The sequence below is a fragment of the Sinohyriopsis cumingii genome, chromosome 3 (genome assembly GCF_028554795.1).
Source record: "Sinohyriopsis cumingii isolate HCF-2022 chromosome 3, ASM2855479v2, whole genome shotgun sequence".
Lineage (NCBI taxonomy): Eukaryota > Metazoa > Mollusca > Bivalvia > Unionida > Unionidae > Sinohyriopsis > Sinohyriopsis cumingii.
In genome coordinates this window covers 44,478,851-44,506,662 of record NC_142963.1, presented here as the reverse complement: position 1 = coordinate 44,506,662, position 27,812 = coordinate 44,478,851, and the positions used below count along the sequence as shown (strand labels likewise).

The following is a 27,812-nucleotide window of genomic DNA, read 5'->3' as shown; positions in this document are numbered from 1 at the left end:
TTCGATGATATTAAATTCGATTTTGTTTGTTTAACATTTTTGAACATACCACTTTGTTTTATTCTGACTGGTCCAAAGAAACCCATGAAACTATTGTGTAGTATTCTATTTACTGATTGACTGTGATTTGGGGGAAAACCTGAATGTTTTGTCTTCAATGAACATCTTAGTGGCCATTTTTCAGCTCGACTCGCTAAAGGAAAGTGATTAAAAAATATGTCGGCTCTCGGAATATGGATAATTGACCCCCGCAGGGGTTTGTTATGTCATGCATAACATAATAATCATAAGAAAAATGGCGTAAAACTTAAGACAAGGACAACAACAACAAGTGAAACTTAGGGTATTACTCATTTGATAGCGAGTGTTTGGGGTGGGTGTGCAGGAGGGCGGTATATATGTAACCCAGAATCCACCCGATATACGAGCGTGGTTGAAACGTCAACTTACAGAAGTAAATAAACTCGCCTCTGTTCACATAAGAATGTGGACATAAACCGGTCTCCTACCTGACAGAATCTAATCCAACCTCAGTATATTTACGCATTAAATATGTGATGCAAATCCGAATTAAAAAAAAAATTGTTTACGTCTTCCGTACAATCTGCTGTTTCATATCAAGTACTGCAAATATCCGTCACAAATACATTACAGTAAATATTGGAATTTCTGCATCCAGTAATTATATTTCACATGAAAATCGCAAAGATGTAATGTTTTGTTGTGAACGTGTCAAGGACGCCATCTATGAATTTCAAGGTGATACCAACCTTATCTATGAATGTCTCGTTGTCAATGACTCTGTTTAAGAATGTTACAGTGTTAAGGACCCTATTTAGGATTGTCACTTTGTCAAAAGTCATATTTAGAAATGTCACTGTATTAAGGATCCTATCTATTAAAGTCTGTGTAAACGAATTCTGATTTTTGATATAACTTGTTTAATAATATTCTTTCTCAAAATGTAGTAATTTCACTTTATTATCATACTGCTTGATGTAGGATCCATGGATAATCACTTTCAGCCTTGTATGGTGCATACATGTACCAATCGATATTAATTTATAGGCAGGTGTAAGTTGCAGTTGATTTGAATCTCCAGCATGCACAACATAGAGAATTCTGGTATTTTTCTATGATACTTTCATGTACTGTGGCTGACATTCTTTAGGTGTGGAAATCTGGCATAATCAAAGTACACAGCTGACAAAACTGGCTGCTCCCATGTGCTAAATCAGTCTAAACAAGTCCGTATTATAAAAGCATAAGAATGTATTATTCTAAAGAAAAGCAACTTTGCTAGAGTAGCATATCAATTAAACATACTTACTGTCACTCTTATCCGTATAAATATATTCATCCTAAATATATATATATATATATATATATATATATATATATATATATATATATATATATATATATATATATTATTACACTTACTTTATTTTAACATTCTTAAAAAACAATAAAAAGTATATGTTAGATATTAAAGAAGCTCATAAAAACTCCCCATCAGCCAGAGTGACTAAAATAAATCTTCCCAAAATCCACCACTTATGTCTTTCAAACCAGACAATTTAATCCGTGCGAGACACACTTCAACAAAAGAATACTAAAGACAATAGATTTAGATTTTATGTAAAGATCATGCAATAAATAAATAGGTGACAAAAAACAACATCGTTTTACGGGACTGTTGTAATTGAGCTGTACCTTACAAACATACTGATTTTGTAAAAATGTTAAAAGTTATGTTGATTTTAAAAGACGATGACACCATACTTGTCGCAGGTAATCTAGCTGGCATGTAACATACTGTTGATATGTTTAGCAGATGTTGTGAGATCTGAGAATTTAACAATCAACTCAGAAAAAAACAAAAACTATCTTATTTGGTTAAAAAAAACGTAGTATACACTTAAAGTTAAGATAAACAATACCGATATTAATGTAGGTGAATACAAATACTCAGGTTGTATATTTTACAAGAATGGAGCCTGTATTATCTAGTGTTCATATCTAATAAAATTACGTATTTACTTAACATGCGCATACACGATTTAGATTTGAATATTTATTGTGAACTGAAACTGTTCGATGGAACCATTGTACCGATTTTAACATTAGCATGTGCAATTTGGGGATTCGTTAACAATAATATAGTCGAGAAAGACTCAAATTCTTTCCTCAGAAGCATAATGAATGTCACATAATGTACTATATATATAGTATACAGCGCACTTGGTTGTTTCCCCTTAATTATGAACATTAAACGTCGTATGGTAAATAATTCGGCCAAATAGGTTAGTCATTATATAGAAAATGGATCTTATCGTAAGTATTATGTTGTATACAAACACTTTGGTGATAATTCGTATGACAATAAATGGTTACTTGAAGTCAAATCAATATTAGGCAATGTTGGGTTAAGTCACGCATAAAGAAATCAAAGATTTGTATTAGTTAAATGGTTAACAAATTCGATAGAACAAGGACAGAAAGATCAATATGTGTAAGTTTGGGCAGCAAACATCAATACGTCAGTTTATTTAAACAGTTTGAATTTAGAAAACATCTATTTCTAGTTACCAAAAAAGTACTTGAAACTTGAATTAAGTTTAGAACTGCAACTCATAGGTTTCCAGTTGAAACCGGCATGTTACTCATGTTCCCTATAACGAAATTGTATTGCATACATTGCCAATCTCAAGAAATAGTTGATGAATATCATTATATTCTGTCATGTTCTTATTTTTCGCTATGAAAGACAAAACTGCATTCCTCATTTTTACACGTTCAGAACTAACGTTTATAAATATAATCATTTAATGAACACAGGGAACGCACGATTCTTAAAAATATTTGCAGGTTTTTAGATCATTTTTTCCAAATATTTGTCTTGTTTACCTCATATGTTGCAGCCTGTACAACTGGAGTGCAATCAAGTCTTGTCTTCTCTTATCTTGTGCATTGTGTAACCAAATGATCTGTTATATAGACTACACAGGAAATTCTTTCTAAAATTAGAATAGAAAATGAGGATCGTGCAGTAAAGTATTTTTAATGCGAAACGCCATTGTTTTGGATTATTCATTGATATAGATTGACAAAATGTATGATACAAAGTTCATATAGATTGTTAAAAATGTTTGCATTGACTCTAACAAGACCAAATGCTCAATGTGCGTTGTATTTACAAAGTATACTGTTCATAATGTTGGTCATTATAGGCGAGACCGAAGTACATTGAGGGGAGCTTATGTGACCCACATACTTGAGTTACGACCACAATATTAACAATACACACACTATACTTCATTTATTCGTCTTTAATATTCCCATATTAGTAAAAATTTAAAATGTTCTTAAATTGGTGCTCCCCTAAAAACCACCAATACAAATAGTACTGAAAAAAACTGCTACTCTTTTTAAATAGAATGTGGCGTGACTTTAATAGGGGGATTTCAAATGTGTAATGATATGATATTGTATTTATGAACCTAGCTGAATAATGTTCAGCATTTGAGGGCCTTGCCGAGCAAAGACTGGACACTATTCAACGAATTTCATAAATATAAATTTAAATCGTTACCCATTTGAAATTCTGTTTCTAACATGGTTGTTATTTTCATGGAAATAATTTAGAAAGAAAGAAGAAGAAATAACATCTTTCATACTGGCTTAGACGCAGCACCTTTTATTTGTTGCGCGTACGGAATAGTCTCAGATGTTTGTTGAATTGATAATGCGCTAATTTATAATTCAAAAAGCATTTGTACTTCCAAATCAATAGAACATAAAGTGATCTGTTAACATGTTGTCATATCAAAAATATTAGTATTATGTTACGTCATGATAGACCGGATGTGACCTCATGTTACGCATCAGCGAACTTATTGTGTCCTGTATCCCTTAAGAGTATCAAATACATGCTTGAAGAAGCTAAATAAGTGGAAAATATACTGCATAATCACCAGCAATGCATTTGGATAGGAATTCATGGTTTGGATATATAAAAAAGACATTTCCGTTGGAAATGCTTGTATGTGTATTTGTATGTTATATAAATTAAAACAAATTATACATCCTCTGTTATGTCAATGATATATCTTACATACTGTCTATCTATCTATCTATATATTTATCTTAACTATCTATCTATATATATATCTATCTTCAATAAAATGAGAAATTGTCCCAATATTATCTGGATATTTACATGAACAGTTGTTTTGTCTACACAAATTCAACTAAACATGAAAGAATAATTACCTTCAGAGCTATTTTTTAAAATAATAATTTTTTTTTCAAACATTTCGTGCATTATTTTTTATATTTATTTTCAAAAAAAAAAAAAAAAGAAATTGGAATATCTATTTACGGAACATTTTGATAGCATTTCTGCATCCTCGTCTTATTCTGCCTTGCTAGTATTGGACGATTATACTGTCCCATAAAATGCGATAGAACATAAAGAAAAAATGCAAGACGTTGACACTTTGAATCCCGAGGAAGACGACTCTGACAGTGAGAAGGAAGTCATTGATAATGAATTTGACGTTTTATTCTTAGCGAAAATAGGACAGAGGGCGCCTTTATCAGAAAGGGTTGCGGTCGCTGAGAAAATTGGATTGCCAGTCAGAACCAAAATGTCTTTTATGACCATATCACAAACATGACAGGAATGCTGGTGGATGATAACGAAGCAGTACTCAATCGCCGCGCTGTTGAAGATACTGCCTGACAGTAGAGAGACTGGATGGAATATCTTACCCAGTTCTTCATGCCACTGTGCGGCACACGACATTCTGTGTATTAAAGTTTGTCATCTTTGTATATGAACACAGTGTATCATTATGACTTACATCCAATATAAAGATGCTGATATTGTTCAAACTGAATGATCAAAAAGCTGTTTAATTATTATCAAGCAAATATTATTGGATCGAATAAAGGTTTGCATTATTATATCTCCGCTTTTATGCAAACGTTTGCAGTGGCGTCACTAGGGTTGGTGTTACCCAGTGCGGTAACTCGTGGTGTCACCCCCATGGACCCCCTTTTCTGCACAAAGGTTCAACATTTTTATAGACAGTCATTTTGGTGTCACCCCTCTGAGATGGTGTCACCCGGTGCGGTCCACAACCCCCGCACCCCCCTAGCGACGCCACTGAATGTTTGTAACGTTAATTGTGATTCACTTTTTTCTAAACGATTGAAGATAATATCTACATAAGAAATGTGACATAAGTACATAGCCATGCACTCATGTGTGTGTGAGTGTGGATGAGTGGGTGAGAGGGTTTGCAAATGACACTAGTGTTTCCGAGTAGTTGCTAGTGCACCGAATGTAGTGTTTGTGAAGCAAGCCTTGAATCAGGAGGAAATCCTCGTCAATATTATGAAGATCCTGGGACAGACGATCGAGATCAACACGCGTCCAGACATCACATAGAGTCGATGACTGAGTAGGCATAGGCAGAGGTTATTGTATACGAATGTTTAAAGTTTTCGTCCAGCGCAATATATTTTTCTCTCTCTCCAGATTTTTTCCTTATTTTGTCCCTTACGCACGAGAGGGGAGAGGGGAATGGAAAAAAGGATTTCGATGAAATTGTGTACCATTTCAACTTCATTTAGAAAACAGGGAATATTAATAATTTTTATCGTTATTTTCATATGTCATTTATGATTAATGAATGAGTAGAAATTCATCATTGATATATAGGCCTGTCATTAAAAGAATGTTAATGTATTCGTATTATTACTCCATGGGTGGATCACAATTTGATATGCCGATGGCATTGCTATATCAATTTGCTTTATACGAACACTCTGAATGCCATATTATTTTTAATGTATATGGTATAATATAGAAGGTACAACGTTTGAGTCCTAATTCAATAATCGCATTCCGAATGGATTTGCATCCCTGTCTAACTGGGAAATGCACATGTCTCCAGTTTTCTTGGTATGTTAAAGCTAACAATGTATTCAAAGTGCTATTAGCAACCGATCATCGAAATTCGATAAGACTGACGTAAATTCATTTCAAATTTCAAAGGATTCGTTTGAGGAAAATAAATTAGCAGCTATATTTTAGAGATACAAATGCCCACTCTAGTTCAATGTCTTTCCTCAGATATGTTCTTATTCATCCAATCATTAAGACTTGGCCCAGATTTTTATGAAATCCAACTAATAGTGAATGGAGATGTGGTCCTTTTCTGGTTTGTGTTTTAATTAACGGGTACAGACAATTATTGGACATACATCAGACAGAGGAGAGGGTCTAATTCCCAGTAATTCAAAATAATAGATACACACATGTAGCTTTTTAATTTTTGCAAAGTACTTACTCTTGCAAATAAAGCATGTCATATTTTAAATATTGTATTATTTAATTAAATTAGCCATGTGGATCCACGACTGTCTGAGCACAAAAAATGAGCTCAAACACAAAACCTAAAGTTTACAGACAATACGGGAATAATTGGTTATCTGAGTGGTTATCAATATGTAGACCAATTATTATATTTATTAATTTACTTTTAGTAAAGTTATTTAAGACGGCTGTTCAAATTTAATGAAAGTAGTTTTTTATATATTGCACATTAGTTTTTAGTCGTATTTTAAATTATTGTCTAAAGTCGATTGGTAATTTTAAAAGTCGTGCACGCTCAGATGTCGAGGATATTACGTATCATAAGCACACAACCTTGTTTTCTCTTCTACCTAACATTAAAGAAAAAACAGACACAAACACAATCATTATACTGGAAACACGATACCAAATGTACGCTATTGCGGAATAAACATAATACTCTTTCACTTAATGGTACTGGCAACAAGGTAAACTACAGCTGAAGATACCTCAAGCATTCTATAAAAACCTTTCTAGCATTGTATTTAAGATATAGTATATATTTGTAGGCTCTTTTGATGTTCCGAATACAAGTTTAATTGAATAACAGCTAAGTCTGTAGCAACTGTCAAATAGTCAGGTTATATGCGCTTATGATACACGATCTGAATTCTGTGCGGTTAGACAAGAATGTTCCATTATATTACCGTATATTCATGCTTATAAGTTCGAGTCCCACAGTAAACTACATAGATTCAGATCCCGCGCAGATCTAATTATATAGAGTCTGTTAGGATTAATCAGAACAACAAGCAATGCACAATATGCGACGCCAAGGTTGTTTCGAGTTGGATTGCCTTATAAGCAAGTACACACGTTATTTTAAACTGAACAGAAAAACGCATTTAGAAAGACAGGGATTGTAATAATTCTTAACATAATTAAATTAGTTTTATTGTTGATAAAATGAAAACCATGTCCAAATTAGAACATCCGTCATTAGTATATGACACATAGGATATACATGTAAAATTACAGTAAACAATTTCAGTTTTGGTATTTCTCAATTTCTTTCGCTGAGTTTTAAACTGCAAGCATTCGTTGAAGATTTAATTTCTTCAAATTGCTCCTTATCTCCTTGCTACAAAAATGTATGTATGTATGTATGTTTGTATGTATGTATGTATGTATGTATGTATGTATGTATGTATGTATGTATGTATGTATGTATGTATGTATGTATGTATGTATGTGCAAGTATGTATTATGTTAGGTTATGCTTTGCTTTCATTAACAAAATAAATTTTAACACCTTGAAGAATGTTTTAATGAAATTTAGAACTATACACAAAATGTCTATAAAACTGATTAAGAAAAAGACATAAAACCCAAGCATTTTCCATCTCTTCGTCCATGCTCTACTAGTCATTTGACGCATTCCAAATGTCTGGAGAAAAAAAAATTCTTACTGAAAGGATATCTTGGAGAAGAAATACCTCAACCTAATAAATCATAGATTTTATTGCTTTTAGTAATATACGTATTATACGCGTCCTTAACTCTTCAGTACAGTGGCCTTTTTAAAACTTCAGCCTGACAACGAAGTAATACTTATTGTATTTGTGCTGACATAAAACTCAGAGAAAATATATCCTCAAATAAATGATCAACTTAAAGAAGATAACCGTGTGCTAACAAAAGACAAATCAGATGATATGATAAAAAGTATAAACAAAAATGAAATGCTTACTTGATATCTAAAACGTTTAATGGAAAGTAAAACCAAAAATATACATACTTACTTCATATCTACAACGTTTAACAGAATGTAAAACCAAAAATGAAATGTTTATTTCATATCTAGAATGTTTAATATAAAGTAGAAACAAAAATGGAATTCTTAGTTCATATCTAAAATGTCTGACGGAAAGTTAACAGCAAATATGAAATACTTATTTCATTTCTCAAAAGAAAAGCAAAGACAACTATGTTTTAATTGTTATAAAATGACTTTTCGTCGTATGCAGTTTGTAAATGACATAGAATGGAAGCTGCTACTTGATTATTGCATCCCACTGTTGATTTTCGAAACTTAAGGCTGATTATATATCGCTACCTGATAGCGTTAGAAAAAAAATCAAAAAAAAAAAAAAAAAATCACATACTACAGATAATATCCTGTTACTTTCAGACTTAATTGTGCGCAACATAAAGGTCAGTTATCTGTCAGTGTTTCGCTTGTAAAACTTGAATGCATACCTGGCGGTCGAACACTCTTGAGTACGCTATCCACACAAATAGTATGTTGCTTCACTATAATGTTCACACTAGAAGTTAACACCTACTTCTCTTGCTCTTTGGGTTCTAATGAGTGCACACTTTTTAAAACAGGTAATGAATATACATGTGCATGATTAAAACGAAATTATTCGTACATGATGAAAGACTCTACACTGTAAAAATTGGAATTCAGATTTTCACTGGTTTCTTATATACAGTCGTACTAATCATGGAAAATGAATTCCGTCTGTTTCCGGGTCTTCATTAGTCTTTGGGGTTTCCGTCAAGCATCTTACTAGTAATCACGGGTTAACAATTATGGTTGGGAAATTAATTTATTTAACACTTTAAACTAATAAGATGAGTCAAAATTTTATATTTTACCTTATCGTCAATGGAGTGTCTCAGACTGGCCAAGTCCTCAATTTCATTTCCTCCATTTCTGTCACTGTACTGCTGCTGCTACTGCAACACAAATGAACATTTATTCCAGCCGTGCTAATCATATGTAGGCAGTCAACAGGTAATATATAACTTCCAATACTGCAAACAGAAAATTATATTGGTTGCTCTTCTTTACACTTACAAGCTGGCCTGGCGCACCCACGCTATATTTAGTTTTTTTACCTTGAAAGATAATCATTACAAACTAGCTGACAGAAAGTGAGAAAGTATTTTACATTTATCCTTACTTCAAATGAAATGTATTAAAGCATATGCCGACATGGTCAAGTAGGCACATTTAATGAAATTAAATTCAATATCAATTGTTGTTTTAAAATTTAATACTGGTAGAGTTTAAGCTAAGTCTGTATAATTTTGACTGTTAAATACACTGCTCCTTAAATGTCATCAAAAACCATCCAAACAGACGACTCCATAAGTTCCGGCGTTTTAAAAAAAAAAAAAAAAAAAAAACCCATCACTTCTGTTAAGGTATTATTGGATTGCAGACTACATGCAAGATGTAATTACCTCCGAAACTGAAGAGCTGAGCAGCGTGTAAAACGATGCACATAAGAGACCGAAGGTTTGTCTCCGGAACTGCTTCAATATGCATTAGCAATTTTACGCTTTGCAAAAACACACGTTAACTCATTTGTTTGCAAAGAATTGTGCTTAGTTTAAATTACGATCAAGAGATATTTTAGACTTACTTAGCAAGTCATGAAAGTAAAAAAGTTAGGGAGCCTACGGTTTGGAACTAATTTGTTATTCTTAACATACTGACGTGACCTCCGAGTTAGTCGGCGTAAAGATTATATCCAAAATTGGATAGTGGGGCGCTTACACTGGGTCAGCATAATAGAACGTCGTGTCTATCGTGTCAAATAATAGTGTAGTACACATTTGTTTAAGGACCAGCAGCTTTCATGATTTCATAGCGTGCAACATTCCACACTATTCGCACTAGATCACACCTTTAAGCTGACTTTGTCCAATTATGTTCATATACTTTAGTTAACATTGATTTTCTCGGTGCGTGTAAATAATGACCTTCGAAAGGAATATGAAGATCAAAAAAAGTGGACAATTGAAATTTACAGGTATGTGTAGTCACATGATAAAAATGACACCCATGAATAAAATAGTCGATACTGAACACACAGATGACCTACATGACTTGTACCAAAGAATGAGGAAGCCGAAAGTGTTTCAAAGTCATTTCATTGCGGTATCATAAATTTCATTTGAAACGAGTATTAATGTAAGATTCCATTATAGCATGACTAAAATTCATGATTTTATTTTACCAGGCCGCATAATTGTGTAGTGGAGTGACTTTTAAATATATGCGGATGCTATCGTCGTTACACCTTTATTTTGCATCACGTTATGACCAATGACGTCAATTTTGAGGTCATGATGTGCTTCTTTCTTCCTCTAGCTACTATTAGTTCTCCTTCCTCCAAATGTCATAAATGCTTGCTTATAGGTTGAGTCAAACTGCAAACAACAAAGATCCTGATCTGCCTCCACATAATGCGCCTGAAGATCAGGCTCTATGTTGTTTGTTCTGCTAATTACTTCTAACAAGCTGCACAGACCCAGATCTGCCGGCGCATAATGCGCCTGCAGATCTGGGTCGGTGCAGTTTGCAGTTGGAATACAAACCGTAGTATCCTCCTTACATTGTACTTGTGTACATTGCGTGGAAATATGAATGCCGTTCAATTATCAGCAAAATACATTTGTCATATTCAGTGGTTGGAAAGTATGCAGACTGCGCTATAAGTATACAGTGGTAAATATCTAAGATAAACATGTGTACAACTTTTATTAGGCCATATGTACGATATAGTGGGAAATCATTCAACTAAATTAGGTCGATTGGAATCGTCCAGTCCTGTTTCTAAAATCGAACATCTATAATATATATGCAAGATATATAAGAAAGAATAAGAACCCACGTGATTCATATAAGGAAACTAAAACAAATGTGAAGAATATCGTAAGTAAAACGTCTTCGAAACTGTCGGTAGAAGGCTAGTACTCTTTGAACAGACGATTTGTGTCGAAGGCGACTGAAGTCTAACATTAAGCGCCAGTTTATTATCTTGCAATGGGGTGAATTACTAAATAATCAGTGAATCCTGATATTTGAAAAATAGGATCGTGTGTTATTTAAAGTAGAATCCAGGAATCATGATGTTGGTGTGAATCAGTTTTGTTATACACTCAGAAAGTTCAAGATGCTGCGGACATCTATCCCAGTATAACTACAACAGGATTTGAATGAGAAACTATGAGCCTATTACGCAAGATTTTTTAAATTGTGTATATCAAAAGTTTGTGATATCATTAAAAACGTTTAACCGTTCAGATCTTCATAAATTGTTGCACAGATAAAAGCTAATTCACGAACCAAAATCTCTACATTAATGTAGGTATAGGAAGATTCGTTTTCAGAACAAGGACTGATCTAAAAGACTCACGCTACTTATTCTGCTCACATAGAAAAATCACGCAAATACCATGATATTAAAAATTCAGTAACTTGACATTTCTGAATGATCACGATTAAACCCATAGTAGACACATCCTTGATGACAGCTTCTGAGAAGAGAAAATCATATGAGACGTGGCATTTTCGGAATCTACATATGTTTGAAACATGTGTTTTGAATTCAGACCAAATATTAAGATGGTCATTTCAGTAAATAGTATTGCAAACTTAAATCTGTAAAAGGACTGAAATTCCATCTATAAAAAACGTCTCTGTTAATGTCTCTGTTTGTTTGGGGGTGGAATGGTGTGTCAGCTACAAAGAGACTGTTGCCTAAAATCTAACATTCATTTTCAACCAATCCCAGCACGCCAAACTCATGTAAACCCTATTTTTATCTTCTTCCTTTCTAGAATGGTTCTCATTGTTCCAGATCATTAATAACGTGAGATGTGAAAGTACCACATTATGCCTTTTTGTAAGCATATTTGTTGTTTCACAAACTGGATTTGAACGGGAACGGAATGATTCTGACTTACAAATACGACAAAATCATAAGCCGCTCAGAGAAAGAATTTTATTTTGGATCGTAATAGATGACACAGGTCACAGTCCTGAGCAGATTTCAGCGAACATCCTGAACAATCTATGAACGTCATACGCATGAGGAAGTAAGAAATATAGAGCATATCCTCAGATATACCCGACTCGTACTTGGGTACACAAGTACACGTTGTAGTATTAGTCTGTTGCTTTGTCTAACTCCTTGTAAGCCTCTCTTTATGTGTTTTACTAGTAACTCTGCACAGTGACATGTATCTTTCATATTTATGTTCAGAATATATTAGATCGAATATGAATCCATATCGTTTTGTACTGTGATTATAGAACCCTAATGTGTCCTACACGTTTTACTGTACGTCTATGTGTGTTTATAAGCGCATCTGCATGTTTGATTGTCTTTCTCTTTCTGCATGTGTGTGTATGTATGTATGTATGTATGTATGTATGTATGTATGTATGTATGCATGTATGTATGTAGTACGTATGCATGCATGCATGTATGTAGTATGTATGTATGCCGACCGACTATAAGCTTAGTGGAAAAAGAACACTGGAAGACACCGACGCTATTGGAGAGAAATAACTAATACCTGTGGTTTCTTATAAAATGAGCTTTTACCTGAAATAGAACATGTTTCAATGTTTATGCGTGGTTAATTACTTTTATTAAACAGAACAGTCTTTATTCGGCGTTAAATGTTTCAATACAATTTATGGCTGCCAGTGTCAGGAAGATATTTCACTTAACATATAACTATACGACTATGTTACATTGCAAATTTTACATAAAGAAATCTTTAAATTCAGAGAGAATATTAATATAATTATTATAAACACAAACCATGAATATAAAACATGCTTAACTTGAACGGTACCTTCATTCATCTGCAAAATATATTGATAACTTAATATTAACTGTCTTTATAAAGTCTGAATATGCCATACATGAATAATGATATCATTTTAGAGACATAAAATCTATTGCCATGGTAATGTAATTATCGGCGAGAAATGTCCGTTGCAAATGAAATAGACCTTATTACGTAAATTAGAACGGCACGTTTTCGTTAAATCAAAATAGGATAGTGTAGATATTTTCATTCCTTTGTTTCAGATGTATTAGCGTCTACGTTTAAAATAGTATAAATAATTCCTTATACAACCGATTAGTGTACAACCGAAACTGAAATACCTACTTCGTATTTGCCACCTTATTCACTGGACTATTGTTATATTACAGGGATGGTAAGATATAAAAAATGTGTGAATACAATCACTTACCGATTTCTCTATTTCGATTCCTATTGTTTCATCATGCCTCGAAGAACTGTTTCTAAAATGATGAATTAATTACAATAGCGCCCACATGCTTGTTCCGAATAATGTGATTCTCTTAGTTGCAAAGGTGCATTTCAAAATATTTGTCAACAACAGCTTGTGTGGAGAAATCATAAAACTTGCTCGAGGAGAGACATAACCACGAAGCTGGAGATAGCGATGGTTTAGGGAAGAAATCCGGACTACAATAGTAACTCGTTCCTTGTAAATCGATGAATAGTGCCATCAGCTGAAGATACGGTTTTATCATACATAATGACGCTGGTATTCACACCCACCGCCCACTGAGCATTGGGAAGGCATCACAGAGGGCCTGACGGATTATTCCGAATGCAACTATATACAACACTTGCAATGGTATGGAAGCCTTTATGGGGTTACTATGCAAATAATGTCTGCTATTTTATGTTTCTTTCTCGATTCAAAATGAGTTAGATCAAATAGGAAAAACATACTAGTGTATTTGTCCTTAAACATTTATTCGGTGGTTTGGTGTAATATTTTGTACATATGATTCAAGAAATAAAAAAGATAGTTGAAATTGTTGATTTTTTTACGAATCATTTATTATACAAATATTTATGAAAACTGAAGACCATGAAAACTTTACTGTTATGTACTTTATTCTATTTACCTGTCTGGATCTGGTAAAACCTCACATAATATAATTTTTTTAACAAGTTTGAGTAAACAGTGAAAGTATTCTAACTGGGTAAAAGTCTACATTGCGTGAAAGACAATTGTAACGTACATCTTTATATTTATTTAAATGTATTAACGTTTTGTAAATGTTCAGATTATGTTTTAACTTTATGGTTCATAACTATTTATGAAGTAAATGCAGTATAATGTATACTGAGTTTGTAAAATGAATTCAAAACGTACGGGGTATGAGTGTAAGTTGCAGTAATATATAAACATTCGTTCTTTCCTCAAAAGTATTGGTTGTAATCACAGTAAGGATAATTTATTGCTTCCATTGTTTTTCATATCTGCTTGTGTTTACAACTATAACAGCTTTTTTGTTTTCCAGTTCTGTTTTGCGTTTCTGAGATTTGAAGTCAAAAGAAAATCGCGATGATTTGCAAAACTGTAATTTGTTCCGGTAATGTTGTTTCATACCCTTCCATTCAAACTTACAGTCATCATAAAAATGCAACTTTAAAAACTGTATTTATTTTTATATCCTGAAAATAATGGCAGTTTAATATTACTTAAATTGAATTTCTTGAGACCCTTTTGACTCACAAGTGTATAAATTGTATTCACAAGTGTTATAAATTGTATTCACAAGTGTTATAAACTGTATTCACAAGTGTTATAAATTGTATTCACAAGTTTTATAAGTTCGGTTGCAAAAGATAAACAGAAAATTGTTTGACCAATAATTCATAATTTTACAAGTTGAATTAAACTGTATGTCAACTGTATGCTAGTATTGTAATGTATTCATTATTCACGTATCATGATGTGCTACGCTTTTATAATCGCATGCCAAAAATGCTGCAATGTTGGATTCTATTAAATGGTAAAATGTGCTCTCTGTAATTACAAGAGCATTCGTCAGACCAATGGATAATTTCTCAAGAACAGAATAATGTACAATGCACAATACAAATACCATTGACACTTTACAACACGAAAGCTATTTTATTAATTCAATACCCTTTCAATTTAGAATAATATCAAGCAAATGTAGCAGTGCATGAACCATGCAAAGACTACTGACATTTGTACCATAAAACTTGTATCGCTTAGCGTTGGCTTGCATATATCGAATCAAGCAGTCTTACCCACGTATCCAGGGCCGGTGCCAGACTATCTGGCGCCCTAGGCAAGGTTAGATTCTGGCGCCCCCCCCCCCCCTCCGTTTTGCCCCCCCCCCCCCCCCCGCGGCAAACTGAAGGTTTCGTAAACGTGTAACTCCACAGAAAAACTCGTGGCCTATAAAAACGCGAACGTAATTACGTCCTGAAAGTTTCGTATACGCGCGATTTCCACTCACTAATTTTGCTTGTTCCGGTCAGCCTGGTGTTTCGGTCAGACTGAATCTACCCGATTATTTGTCCCTGTATGAAATAAACCAGGATAAAAAACGACCCTCAATAAAACTGAAATTTATTTATTTTTCAAAACTGTTGTTGATTTGGAGAAATGCGCCCCCTGAAATCAGCGCCCTAGGCGGCTGCCTAGTTTGCCTATATGGTAACGCCGGCCCTGCACGTATCAACTGTATAAAGTTGGTTTAATCGGAAATAATTTTAATAAAATACATTACAGAACAACACTTCTCATTATCGGAAATTGATTTCGATTGTCGCATTAAGACATTGGCGAATGTTATTCGAAGACAGCTCAAATGTAGCAGTGCATGAACCATGCAAAGACTACTGACATTTGTACCATAAAACCTGTATCGCGTAGTGCTGGCTTGCATATATCGAATCAAGCAGTCTTACCCACGTATCAACTGTATAAAGTTGGTTTAATCGGAAATAATTTTAATAAAATACATTACAGAACAACACTTCTCATTATTGGAAATTGATTACGATTGTCACATTAAGACATTGGCCTATAGTATTCGAAGATACCTAAAATTTAATTACGCACATTAGTCTTTTTCAGGAAAAGAGAATAATCGAAACACTCTTTTTATTTGTAAGCAAATACGTCAGGATCATTTAGGTGTAATCCCACCTGAATTATTTTTCGTAGCATTCAATAAAGAGAGTTAATGATACAACTCTATCATGACTGCCTGTATGTTCGGCAAAGCAACTGTGCTCTTTATAATTAAACCTATTAGCATGTGAAGATTATATAAGAAAAAACTCATATAGTATGTTTGGTCGGACATGGTGATATGTTGCACTGCGATGATGGTATTTAAAAATATGTAGAGTACCAATCAGCGTTATTTCTGCGTTTATAACATATATATATATTGCTTATGTTGTAAACGTATATCAAAAATGAGCATTGTCTTTATCACTTACAACAGACAAGGATGTCAACATCAATTTACTTAGAGGTAAAACAGTAATCTCACCGTGTCAAAGGCAAATAAAACCAGGCGAGACAAGTTAGTCAAATTTTGCTAAAGGTTTAAGATTATTGGATCATATACCAATGATAACGCTTAAATATATTTAAAGAGATAAACAATTGTGTACTGAATGCTAGGAATGTAGATTGTCTTGTTTGGTCCTGAAACGACATTATTTTCATAGCTCAACAAAATTGATCAAAGCCACTTGGCAAAACTCCTTTAAGAGGTATGAACCCAACCAAACCGAACTGATATTGCACATCTATGATACACACAATTCATCCGTTTTCTTGCAGCATATTCGATTATGTTAATTCGATTACCATAATATGCATGACTGCAGCGTTGTGTCATTTAGCCATTTAAGTTGTTCTACACCACATTATACACACGAATAACAATGGTACAGTTGTAGAATAATAGGTATAGAACAACAATAATGCTTGGACTCGACATTATCAAATAATATCGAACATTTGCAGTTTGATTTTACCGTAATTACTAGCTTATAAGACGCGACAAATTTCAAACAACAATGATCTTGGTCTTCTGTATTATAATGTGCCGTCAGCGTAGTGTTTATGTTGCTAGTTGTACTGATGGGTCCTACTAAACTGCACAGAACCTGATCTGCCGGCACATTTTGCGACGGAATATCTAACTCGGTGCAGTTTGCGGATACACTAGTCTTATAATCGAATACATAATAAGCAGGGGACATAACCCAGTGGAGGTAATCTGCAGATTTTACATTCATCCATCTACAGCATGAAATAGTGGAAATTGTGGTTTGACCATGACAACTATTACATGTCACCGATATCTTGTCTTTCTATGGGTAAAACTTCAGCACTCCTCACATCGATGCGTATACATTGCTTACATTAGTGTCATTATTATGCCTGTTTAATAAGCTATTAAGCTATCGAAAAGTGGGAGAAATCACTCTTGGAAAACACCATTTCCAACACTGAATTACTCTCCACTGGATATAAGACATATCTATAAATATCGTTCGGTAAGCATTCTATTGATCTTATCTTTATTTTTTTTCTAACGGAAGCAAGCGACTATTCATATCAATTTTGCCAAAAAATACTTTGAAAAATGTTTGTTTCAAAATTCATGGTGCATTTATCCATGAAAGCTAAAGACTATTGCTTTATTGATTGGGTTGTTTTACGGCACACCAGCACAGTTAGGCTTTTTAGCGTCATACAAAAGATTATATGTATACTTATTTAAAAATGATAAAAGGTTTTATATCGACAAGCGATATTAAAACCAAATAGTTAAAAGTAGGGCGATAAGATTGTTAATAGTAATATATTAAACTTAGTGATCAATGGGGGATGTAAATGGTATATGTTAATAAAGACAAATGAGAAGTTGTTCAAAATTATGAACGGTAAAATCATTACACAGAAAGTCTCAAGGTGATGGCATAAAGGATAGAGTTTGGAGTAAATGTTCACTGCCTTCAGGAATTCTATAATACAAGTGATGTTTATTGTATCAAAAAGTTCCTTCATGTCATGCACATTGTAATACTGATATCGCGTAGGTTGAAAGTCGAAACACTGTATCATAAAGTGCTTAACAGTGAATGGTTCATTGCAAGAAACGCACTCTGGTGGGTCTTCACTTTTTAGTATGTGGGAGTGGGTTATAGAAGTATGACCATATCGAATTCTTGCAATGAATACCTCCCTCGGATTGTTCTGAAGGAAGGAATCCATTCTCCTAGGGTTGGTTTGATGGCGTGAAGTTTATTATTCACTGCTTCTATCCACGATGCCTGCCACTTCTGACATAAGGACTTTCTGACACTAGGTTTCAAATCAGTATACGGTATTTTAAAATCAGATGGTTCTTGAGTTAGTGCCATTTTAGCAGCGCGATCTGCTTTTTCATTACCTTTAATACCAGTATGGCTAGTTACCAACATTATACAATATTGTGGGAGGTACTCAGCTTAGTATTTTTGATGAGAACATTAGTCAACAATGGGTTCTCCAGTTCTCTATTGTGTAGTGACTGACGTACTGATAGGGAGTCGCAAACGATGATGCTGTTTGAAATACGTTTGTTTTCGATATATTGCAGAGCTAGATCTATTGCTATGATTTCGGCAGAAAAAATGATGCGCCATTTGGTAAGCGAACATGTGTTTTTTTCACTAACGAAGGTTGCATCAGCTTTTCTTCATCTTTTGATCCGTCGATAATAATTGTTTTGTAGTTTTTAAATCGGTAAGGAGGTCATGATAAGAGTTGAGGAAGATGGAAGGGTTTGTCTCTGATATGTTTCCATCGTGAAGCGTACAAAGTACTTTTTGTTGTTTATGTAGCCATGGAGGTGTTTCGGAGATTTCTGAATTTTAGAAAGATCAATTTTTGTACAGTCAAGGCTAGATGATATTTTAATGCCAAAGGAAGGTATGGGGTTTGGTTTATTTTCGTACAAGGTTTTGTATTTCGGTTGACAAACAACGGAAAAAGCAGGGTTCAGAGGGTTGATCTTAATTTGAGTACATACTGTGCGGAAAGCAGTTCTCTACGATGTGATAAAGGTGGTTCGTTCGCTTCAGGAAGGATACTTTCGCACGAGAATGTCTTAAATTCTCCCAGAGCGAGTCTTATTCCTTGATGATAAATTGGGTCAAGCATCTTCAAATATGACTTCCTAGCTGAACCATAATCAACTCAATGATAGTTCAGTTTGAAGAGATCAAACGTTGTATATAAAGTGAGGATGACTTTTCTATCAGCACCCCAGTCAGTGTGCGCTACTACTTTGAGTAGATCTAGAGATTTAAAGCATTTAGCTGTCAAATTATTTAGGTGTCGAATAAAAGTCAGTTTTCTGTCGAAGATAATACCTAAAAACATTGTTTCCTCAACAACTGGAAATGGTGTTCCGTCCAGCCTGAGTTTAGGTTCATTATGATGTCTTCGTAACTGACACAAATGCATACAAACCGTTTTTGACTTCGAGAAGTTTCTGTCTGAGAGAAAGTTTGATATGAAAGAGGGCAAACGGTCTTTTAGACCCATGGAGGTCTTTTAGTATCCCGTACTTCCATGTCGTGTCACAAGCCTTTTCTAAACCAAAGAAAATTGTTACTAAATGTTCCTTCGTGTTACATACGTCGCGAATAAATGTTTCCAGTCTAACCAGATGGGCATTGGTATTATGGCCATAACGAAAGCCACTTTGAAATGGATATATTAGATTGTTAGTTTCCAAGTACCATACATACCGAGAATTGGCCATTTTTTCCATTGTTTTACACACACAGCTTGTCAGTGCAATGGGTAGATAGTTGTTAGGATCTGCGCTATCTTTACTTGGTTTGTGAGCTGGTATTACTGTTGTTTCCTTCCAAATCCTATATACATTACCAGTATAAATCATTGACGATTTTCAAAAAAGAGACGTTAAAGATGATTCGGAAAGTGTTTCACCAACTGGTAATGTATTTAGTTAGACCCAGCGGATGTATCGTGGGCCTTGTGTAAAGCCTCTCTAAGCTCTGATAGTGAGAACAGTTGGTTATAACTTTCCGAGTTGTTGGATGTGAATTTTAAACGTGACTTTTCTTTTTCTTTTTTTAAATTTTGGAAGGCTTCTAAATATTTAGATGATGAGGACTTCTTAGAGAAACTGTCAGCAAGAATATTTGCTATGTCACGTTTTGAACTAAAATTGAACTTAAAGAAGAGACATATTCCTTCCATGATGCTCAGTTCACTTTCTTTGACCCGGAGAATACGGTTTGTACTTAAATTTTCGGGCGTCGGATGATTGTTAACTTTTTTCAATGCTTCTCGGTGTTGTCTTGTGGCTTCCTTACATTCCTTAGTGACCCAAGGTATTTTACATTTCAATGCGGACTTAGGAACGGCTTCTTCTGCAATCTTTATTAAAACAGAAGTAAAATGCTGAATAGGGTTATTAACGTTGAAACCTGTATCCTCATTCAGCCTAGTTTTACAGAGTGTTTCAAACTTATCCCAGTCGGCCTTCTTTATATTCCATTGTGGAATTGCGTCATCAATAGTAGAGTTGATATTTTCAAGGTAGATTGGAAAGTGATCACTGACATGAAGGTCATCAGCGACTTTTCATTAATAATCCAAAAGCAGTGAAGGAAAAAAAATTACAAAGCCAATACACGTGTATATATACCCTTCCCTGGATGTAAATATGTCGGTGATTTGGTGTTGTATAGACTCAACTCGTGTCTAGAGATGAAGCCTTCTACTTTGTGGCCTCTGTCACTTACGTGATTTGATCCCCATAAAATGTTATGGGCGTTACTATCTCTTAGTAAAACTAATGGCGCGGGAAGTTGTTGAACAAGATTGTCCAGTTCATTTGGTACTAGGTTGGTGTTTGTTGGCATGTAAATAGAACAAAAAGGTAATAACTCGATGTAGAGTGACGCTTACAGAAATAACTTGCAAATTTGTATTTCAAGGGATGACGTTATGAGAGGCTCTATTGATCACAACAACAGAAACTCCTCATGAGACCTTGTCAACATTTTGGGAGTAGGTGTTAAACTGGGAGTAGTTTTTAAGTGTGATGTTATCCGTATCTTTCAAGAATGTTTCCTGAAGGCATAGTACTGCAGGATAATATTCGTTTAAAATCAGGGGAATGGCATTGTAGTTGGCTTTAAGTCCTCGACGTTTCCATTGTATGATGGTGTTCTTCATTATAAATTTGAATTGAAGATTGTGGAGCTAGGTTAGACCTTTCGCGGAGGCAATCTGTATGGTTATTTCTCATGAGGAAGTACGGGGTGAATGTTTTATTGGTAGGTCTGGAGCTACCTTGAGAGCCATCCTGGGGACAGTGAGCAGTTTCATCTGCATTCATATCCACAAAGTCTCTAAACCTGTTGTGCAGCTTTATAGTGTCATCAGACCTCTTTTGCTGCCTATTTGTTTGCGATTTCTTCTTTACTGTTTGGCGATTTTATCGATGTAGTGTTGTAGAATGTTGTCTGAGTCGATATTGAGTTTTTTTAGGGCTTTGTAATGAGGTATGTTTGAGCTTGAAGGGGATTCAAGTGGGTTTGTTTGGGTTTTGGGAGTATTTCGTTGCTTTTGGGTTCTTTTTAACTACATTTAAGAAGGTCAGTCTGGGGAGGGTATTTCTAGCTTGTAAATGATACATGGCCTCAGGATACGTGATGTTGGAGGTGTACTTAATCCTCTGTATTTCCTTCGCCTGTTTCCATGTGTCTCATTTCTTTCAATTAGCATAGTGCTCCTTTTCAGAGTTGACGCAATGCGGAGTGGCTCTTAATTCGGATTCCCGATTGGAAGAGTCTCCGCATCGGCCGTATACTTGGCTTCTCGAGCATCGGTCTTCATGATGGCCGTATTTGTGACATTTAAGTATCGAAAGGGATTTGGTTTATATACCTCAACCTTGACTTGTAAGAATCCAACTTTGGCAACTTTAGGCATTGTTGGTTTGTTGAAGCTGAGTATAATGGTGTTGATGTCCTGCAGATTGTCGTTTCGATTGATACGAATTCTACGTACTGCCGTGGCTTCTTCATTTTCCATACCTTCCATGATTTCATTGTCGCTGACTCCAGCCAAGTCACGGCAACGTAGGACGCCTTTTGATGTGTTCAGTGATGCGTGTACGAAACAAGCTACTGGTATCTCATGAAAAATCTTAACTTTTTGGATGTTCTCAGTATATGCTTTATATATAAGCACACCACCTGGTTTCATTTTTTTTTTACACTTTTGGGTTTGCCGACTAATCCAAGCATAGTCTTTTCAACTATAAATGGCGATAGTGCGGCAAATGGTTTAGATTCATCTTTAGACTGGATGACCATGAAGCAAGTTAAATATTACACGTATCATGGCTCATCGTCAGAGTCTGAAACAGTTTTGGTTCTCTTGTGTTGATTTTCATTTTGATTTTCTATTTTTTTGTGGTTGCTTTTTTGTCATCTGTGCTCGTCCACCCGCCACCAACAAGGGGACACTTTCCAAGTGTCAGGAATACACAGGTGGTACACACAGTAGGTAAGATTACCCTCGATTGTCCCTTTGAGCCACCGCCTTCTAGGAAGTCTTCTGAGAGTAAGAGAAAGGGGAAATGAAAGGGTAGAAAGTATGGGCAACGGTGGTATCAAGAGATACATGGAGAAAAATAAAGTGATCAAGTAAATAAAGTGATCCTAGGGTTTAGCGTGACCAGCCGATTAGTCGAGACCGGGCCGATCCCGATCACCCGTCTAGAAGAAGTAGAGGCCAAAGTAGTGTATTGCATCGGAAAGCCTCTGCTGAACTACCATGATCCTTTTTTCCAACGACACGATACTCAACCCACGGCAAACAGATTTCCTCTACTTAGTCGCCTCTTACGACACGAAGTGAGGCACGTCGGGCCAATTATACGACCCCCGACTCGCATGGGGGTACTAAAGACTACTGAAAGGTTGCTATTATGTAATGTGTCTATACACCTGTAAAGTCATGGTTAAGCCTTACATTGAATAATGTCTCAACAAATTGCTGATGATCATGTAAAGTTATTGAATCAGTATCGGTTTGGAACACACTGTTTACTTCACCTGTCTAGACATGGTACAACATTGCCTAAACATGGTACAACATTGCCTAATATAATTATTTAAGAAGCTGACGATGAGCGTATAAGGCATGGGTACCAGAGTAAGCTTCTAAAGGGTTAGGCGGAAGCTGCATCGTTCTTTTTTTATAAAGCTGCATAGTCCTTTTCTAAAAAATAATTTATTGACTTTATTATTAATTAATATTGGATATTTTCTTACTCAAAACAAGTCTTCCGAAGGGGATGGCATACAAGGTAATATTTGTTAATACACTAACCACCTCTACGTATATTCCCATTCTTACCTTTAGGTTACTACATCTGTATAGGAAAATATGAGCGAGTTTATCGGATGGAAATACTGCACGACCTTGGGAGTGCAGTATATCTATCCGATACAATGAGTTCACATTTTTCCACATAAATTCAGTAGCCTTTTTATTATATGCTCATATTCTTATTCTGCCAAAGGATTACTTATATAAACAAAAATACACTACAAAAAAGAAAGCAACTGAATTTATGCTGTACTCCAAACTAAATACACAAGCGCAGTTTCATCAGTGCACAACAACAACATTATTAATATACACATAACTCGGTCCCGATAAATTTGAAATTAGTCGCGCTAAACATCACTTTCGAAAGAAAATGGCGTTTTGGTCTACTTAAAATTTGAAATTTAGAGTCATATTGTGAATGAATGCGCATTGCAACAACTTTTCCATTTGATCCGGAATAAATAAATTTTAGTATTTTTGTCGCTTCTTCGAAATGTTTTGATTTTGGACTGGATTTATATGTGCCAATTCTACATGAAGCATATCGGATTTCAGCGGCGACGGAGCAGCGTGTTGACATCTGCAAGTGTTTCTCTGTTCTGTCACTGAATGCTTGAAATCATAATTTGAGGAAAATATGAAGTCTTTCAACTGCAATTATCGAGAGGACGCTATGGAATATAATGTTTATTTCATTTTGATTGCAGTAAGGAGGGTGTAATTGCACTTGGAATATAGTCGAAATTACAGTACAATTTGGAAATGTAGCCATGACATTGCTCATGTAATTAGTATTTGCAGAACTAAGAACGTACATTTTGAGGAAATTCAGGATGTAAAACTGTAAGTATATTTTTTTGCCATTCTTATTGCCAGCTGAAGAAAACAGTTTATGCCTTGTCAGTTGCATGTTATTTGTAGGGATCCAGCAATTTTATGAAATCTGGCGAAATCAGAAACATTGTATCAAAAAGGTTAACGCGGAATGTGGCAAAGCACGAAACATCTACTTTAGTTCATTCAGTAACGAATTTAATCAATCAAGGCGTAACTACGTGAGTGCACATGATTTGTTTTCAGATCAAAAGTTCTGGCATCTACTTCCATTGTTTGTCTACAATAGAAAGTATTTGCTTCATGAATGCACCTTGAAGTATGCACCAGTCCAATACTGAACGATTCTGATAATATACAGTTAACGGAGAAAAGAATGATCATAAAATAATTTCTTTGGTTCCTTTGTCCTTCTTTCATTTCTTCATTAGTAACTTGTATTTTCTATGTCTGTTGGCTGAGTGAACTTATTCGGTTACCCTCGGAGTACATTCGGTGGATAATAGTTATCTAAGACTAATTGTGTTATGCATATTATTTGTTGGATTTTTTTAATGATTATATGTTATATACATATGTAGCTTTTACTTGACCTTGTCCAAAATCAAGTTCATAATGTACCTTACCAGTGACATTTGTTTTGTATACAAAATGAATATATAGCTAAAATTTTCTCTATGAGGATTCAGATGTATTTTTAGCCACAGTTGTGGTAGTAATGCTAGATTGTCAATAGCCCTTAGAAATACTTTCGAAATTGTGATTCATAGAAAAAGATGTTACAGTCAAGGGTGATTTCATATTTTAGATATTACAATTAAAGTCAATATAATAACGACAGTGAATCTGATTATAATGATAGATTTTAGGGAGGGTAAATAAAGACATTTTAGTTTTTGAGAACTGATCAATTATGATGTGTGGAGACTAAAGTACTCTTCAAGACCTAGATTTTGATACTTATAATGCTTTAAATGTCAGACAGTCTTGAGCAACAATCCAAGACCTAAAAGGCAACTTGGAATTAATTGAACACCAGGAGAAACTCCAATCAAGACTTAACGGTGCATATCTGGATGTGCAAATCTTGTTTGAAATAAACAAGCTTAAATTACGTTCTTGTACCCAATGATATTAATACGAATAACGCTGATGCTTGTACCTTACTAAGGTATAAAACTGATTACTCAACTGTTGTTTGGAATTTCGCTTTTTCAACGTGTCCAGAGGGTAAAAAGAGATTGGCAATTTCATGCCCAACTATTCAAGAGAATTGAATAAATTGATTTGGCGAAAGTGTATAAATGATGATGTAAATGAATATTACTTATTTGGAAAATTGTGGAATCTCTCCATGTTTCTCTTTCCTGTCATGATCGAATGTTTTTAAAATATTGAAAATAACAATACAATCTGAAATGACATATTATTCTATTGGGAATCCAAAACGGATGCCGGAGACAATTTAAAAGAATTGAACAGGAAATATTATAAATTCATTGAGACTGTCAGATAACATCGACTTGAAACTCTGGAGAATTTAGAATATAAAAATATTAGGGGAATCTAGAACAAATACATAAGAGGTCATATGTGAAATTTCAAGGTTAGACGGCTTGGAAAAACAAGTATTTTTCTAAATCTTGAAACAAAAAAATAATGTCCATAAGATAATAAAGGAATAATTTTAAATGATAAGAAAAATATATAAAAGCAAAAATAAAAGAGTCAAATTTCAAAAGTCGAAAAGAGTTTTTACAGAATCATATAATATTCAGTAACTCAGTTTAATGTTGAGGATACCAAAGAAACTCGAAATAGATTTTGAATGCCGTTACTAAACTTAGAAGTAATGAAATTCATGTGAGGGTCTATTTACAGTTAATAAATATGGTATGTTTTTACAATAGATAGAACATGGAAAAAATTGTGACTTAGATGTAGTCACCACAGGTTCTAGAAATTCTCTTGGAATACTCTTGGAAAATTATTGTTCAGATCAATCAATCATGAATATACTGTAGGAAAACTTTGAAAATTTCAGACTCAGTGAGCGTCACATATCTACCAGAGAGAGAGAGAGACAACGGCAGAAGAGACTTTGAAAATTGAAAACCATTGCATATAATAACAGTAGTAATAATGTGGACTTAGCACAGAGCCTTATAAAAGAAGCTCTAAGCGCATTACAACATTAGATAATACATAAAAGCGTATACAACGACAAGATTACAAAAAACACAATTTGATTATAATACAAAACATGCTGCCAACAATTAATGAGGCAAACATCATTAAGTCTTAAGTCTGTTTTTGTGGTCGTAGTAAGTGAGCTTTACGATGAGTCTTGTGTGTGAGATCTATGGACAATTCTACCATTGCGTGTAGGATTTAAAAGTTCTTCCATCAACATTTAGTAATACTCAGAAAGGATGTATGACTGTTAGATTCATTGGAAAAGATATTAGGCCAATATTGCATATTATTGTTTAAAGACAGTTAACAAGCCTTTGACTAAATTAACTAGATCGTTGTGGAGAAAGCTTCTCAATTTTTAACTTCAATGATTCTGCTTGTAATCGCTTTAAATTCTTTTTACAATAACTGTAAAACCTAATTTGCAAATGATACAAATATCTCATTTTGGGGATTAAAAAGAGGATTTTGTCAAGGAGATTTCCTTGCGTATTATTTTCATCATCGGTGTTGAGAATTTAGCAATACATTTAAAGCAAAATGTTGACGTACGGGAATAGATTTTGATCTCAGTGAGTACAAATCATGTCAGTAAGCGTCTACGCTTTTGTTCGTTTCTATAAATATCAACATTCTCTTAAGGCAAATATGAAAATATTTTACAAGTTTTGTTTTTAATATTAATGGACTTAAATTAAACATAAGAAAGATAAAGGTTATTTGGATTGGAAACAATACATTTTCTAATGAATGAATATGTCCCTATGTGAGCCTAAACTGGTCTACTTCTAACGTCACACACAATGACATCGAGTGTGTTCCAGATTTACAACAATCGGTGGAAATTAATTGCAGGAAACATTATCAACTGCTAAAAAGAATACATTCAAGCTAGAGTCAAATATATATTATAGTAGCTGGTAAGGTAATATTTGAAAAATCTCTTGTTCTGCCCGTGTTCACGCATCTTTTCCAGCACTTCCAAATCCGCCATCAAAAGTTGCATCGGAACTAAATCCTACCTTATTTAAATTTGCATGGAGTGGTAAAGTTGAGATAATGAACCGTGATATACTAGTATCTCCGGGGAACGATGGAAGGCTAAAATACACATTTATTCATTCATTATTTTAATTTAGAAAGGATGGGTTATAATAGTGAAGCATTATGAAAATGGGGCATGGCAGAATTTAGTCTGCATAAGTATATTACAAAAAAACAAGGATATTTGAAATTTAGGGAGAAGGCAATTAACAGTATTTGGCAAGCTCATGACAACATCTCAAAATCCATTGGGTCATATGAACACATAGATAACAGTACTACTCAACCTAGAATATA

The 27,812-nt window shown here is 34.4% G+C and overlaps 1 protein-coding gene across 4 annotated transcripts in view; it reads right to left on the bottom strand.

Moving 5' to 3' along the window:
• The window catches only part of LOC149802774 (allatostatin-A receptor-like), a 323,689-nt gene that overhangs the window by 10,732 nt on the left and 285,145 nt on the right, over positions 1-27,812 (bottom strand). For 3 of the 4 annotated variants that reach the window (XM_089952202.1, XM_089952201.1, XM_089952205.1), the window contains one exon: positions 9,032-9,112. The gene's annotated coding sequence lies outside the window, so the exon portion shown is untranslated. Of the gene's footprint in view, positions 1-2,910; positions 3,021-9,031; positions 9,113-27,812 lie in introns of all 4 variants that reach the window. The other variant, XM_089952203.1, reaches the window with a different exon arrangement.